The 2927-nt window shown below is 43.3% G+C and overlaps 1 non-coding gene across 1 annotated transcript; it reads right to left on the reverse strand.

Moving 5' to 3' along the window:
- Positions 1-523: 523 nt before the first annotated feature.
- Positions 524-596, reverse strand: TRNAS-GGA (transfer RNA serine (anticodon GGA)). Its single transcript has one exon. It is a non-coding gene; the product is annotated as a tRNA-Ser (tRNA).
- Between the last annotated feature and the right edge of the window lie 2331 nt (positions 597-2927).

Consider the following 2927-nt stretch of genomic DNA (forward strand, 5'->3'; position numbering starts at 1 on the left):
ATGCAAGACAGGAAAAAAGACACAGATGTGTATAGTGGACTTTTGGACTCAGAGGGAGAGGGAGAGGGTGGGATGATTTGGGAGAATGACATTCTAACATGTATACTATCATGTAAGAATTGAATCGCCAGTCTATGTCTGACGCAGGATACAGCATGCTTGGGGCTGGTGCATGGGGATGACCCAGAGAGATGTTATGGGGAGGGAGGTGGGAGGGGGGTTGATGTTTGGGAACGCATGTAAGAATTAAAGATTTTAAAATTTAAAAAATAAAAAACTAAAAAAAACCACATTTAAATATATTTTAAAATTAAATATGTTTTATTGCAAAATTAAATTAACCCATGTCTATTTGTAAAAAATTTAGCAAATTTTAGGAAATTAGTTAGTTAGTGAGTGAAGTCACTCAGTCGTGTCTGACTCTTTGTGATCCCATGGACTGTAGCATACCAGGCTCCTCCCTCCATGGGATTTTCCAGGCAAGAGTACTGGAGTGGGTTGCCATTTCCCTCTCCAGGGTATCTTCCCTGACCCAGAGATTGAACTCGGGTCTTCTGCATTCCAGGCAGACGCTTTAACCTCTGAGCCACCAGGGAAGCCCAGTTAGTTAGTTAGTCCTAACTAACCAGAAAAGAGAACTTTTAATCTAGTTGGCTCTGAGCCAACTAGTGTTCTACTTCTAAAAACCTCATTTTTTTAATCTTCAAAATCTTCACTAATGATAATATTTTCCTTACAGGGCTGTTATAAGATATTTCATATAAAGATAAAATGTTTCTCACAGTGTCTGGCATATAAAAAGCATGTACATATAACCTTATACTAATTTTAAACCAAGCAATTTCAATCTCTACAAATTGTTCTAAAACCTGCTTTCTTCAAAAAAGCAAATAATATATCAGGATCCTTTTCACATGTTAACAAACATCAAACTGCAATATAATTTGAATAACTACATAGTGTTTTTTTTAAATATACTATGACATATGTATGAAACACTTGGATGACAAAGGTGATTTCTAATGGTTGTATGGTATTCCACAGTTTATTTGACACCTTATGTTGCCAACTGTATGCTGCCTGGGGAAAATGAAGCCATGTTACCAGTAATAAAATATGTTTCTCTGCCTCTCTTCCAACTTTCTTTTGCTGGGCTTTAGGTTCTCTTCAAAGACTTTGTCTCTCATTTCTAGGAGCCCTTGAGGGATTCATCTATTCATTCACTCAACAAATATTGAACACATAGCATGGAGCAAGCAATGCCCTAGGGATGCAATAGTGAGGAAAAACAGGCATAACTGCAGCTCTGTTGGTGTTTTCAATCTTCTGCAGGAAACCAAACCTTAATTGTATAATCGCCAGGGAATCAAACACATGCTATGTGAAGTGCCATGAAGAAAAAGTAGAGAGCCCTGAGAACAATGGCAAAGGGACCTGGCTCAGGCTGGGGCTCGGGGAAGGTCTCTGAGGAAGATCCCGCTGAGATCAGATTTAGATGTGCAGAAGCTTGCTAGGTCTGGGGGAAAGTCTTTTTGAAGCAAGAGAGTCATCTCTGGTAGAAGAAATGGCAAGGTAGGAAGGGTCTCAGCGTGCCTGATGAACTGAAGAAAGGCCCTGAGGCTGTGAGTGCATGCCATATGATGTCCTTTAAAACTGTTACTGTTCAGTGGCTAAGTCATGTCCGACTCTTTGCGACCCCATGGACTGCAGTGTGCCAGGCTTCCTTGCCCTTCCCTATCTCCTGGAGTTGCTCGAACTTATTTCCATTGAGTTGGTGATGTCATCCAACCATCTCATCCTCTGTCACCCCCTTCTCCTCCTACCCTCAATCTTATGCAGCTTCCCTGGTGACTCAGGTGGTAAAGAATCTGCCTGCAATACAGGAGACCTGGGTTCAGCCCCTGGGTTGGGAAGATCCCCTGGAGAGGGGAATGGCAACCCACTCCCGTATTCTTGCCTGAAGAAGCCCTTGGGCAGAGGAGCCTGGAGGCCTACAGTCCGTGGGGTCACAAAGAGTTGGACACGACTGAGCGACTAACACTTTCATTTTTTAAACTGTGGATTTTATTTTCCAGGTATGGAGGAGCTGACAGGTCAGGAGACAATTGCCATTGAGAAGATCCTTCCTTACACTCACAGATTCCAAGAGGATGGGGCACATGGGGATGCATGAGGGTCAGAGGCTAGGGAGCCAGGGAAGAAAGTGGGCAAGAGCCTTTGTCATGGTTTCTGTGGGAAGGAATGGGCAAGGAGGGTATGCAGCCTAGAATTAACTGGTTTGAATGGCTTAGCCCAGTAGTGGGCTCTGGGCAATGGCGGCTGTCCCTGCTTGTCTGGTACCTGGTCCTGAGATGGTTAGAGCCAGGAAATAGTAACCCTGCATGTGCAAAGAGGTGGTTGATAGTTTGAGCTCTGGGTTGATTGATTTATATTTGAAAGGCACACTCATGCAAGCTGTTTGATACCTCTAGAAACTGCCTGGGATAAGAGTCCCTCCAGGGCCAGCAAGCTCCAGGATGCCAAAGCATCCAAAGGACAGAGTGAAAGGTATGATCGCTACAGTACTACTTTGACACTGTGGCCTCAATGGGGCAAAGTGGTTATAGGAAGGTTAGCAAGAGGAAGTAACAAGAAGGGATATAGCTCAGTGTCTCAGAGAGACTTCAGTGAAAGCAGATCTTTCTGTTTTTTTGTAGTCCTTTTGCCCTTTGGGCACAAATATGCAGCTGGACTGAAAGTCAAAGCTAGGTGGTAGAAGCATCTGCACTCAGAAGTGCCCCAGCAACTGAGGTGCTGATGTGCAGCTAAGCCTGGGTACTGAGTCTCCTCATCAGGAATATATTTTGAGAACATTATCTTTTCTTAAGTTTGTTTTTTCCTTTTCTTTTTTTTTTTCATCAAATAGACCCTAGAGCAGTGGTTCTCAG

This window comes from Ovis canadensis, chromosome 6, assembly GCF_042477335.2.
Source record: "Ovis canadensis isolate MfBH-ARS-UI-01 breed Bighorn chromosome 6, ARS-UI_OviCan_v2, whole genome shotgun sequence".
Classification (NCBI taxonomy): domain Eukaryota; kingdom Metazoa; phylum Chordata; class Mammalia; order Artiodactyla; family Bovidae; genus Ovis; species Ovis canadensis.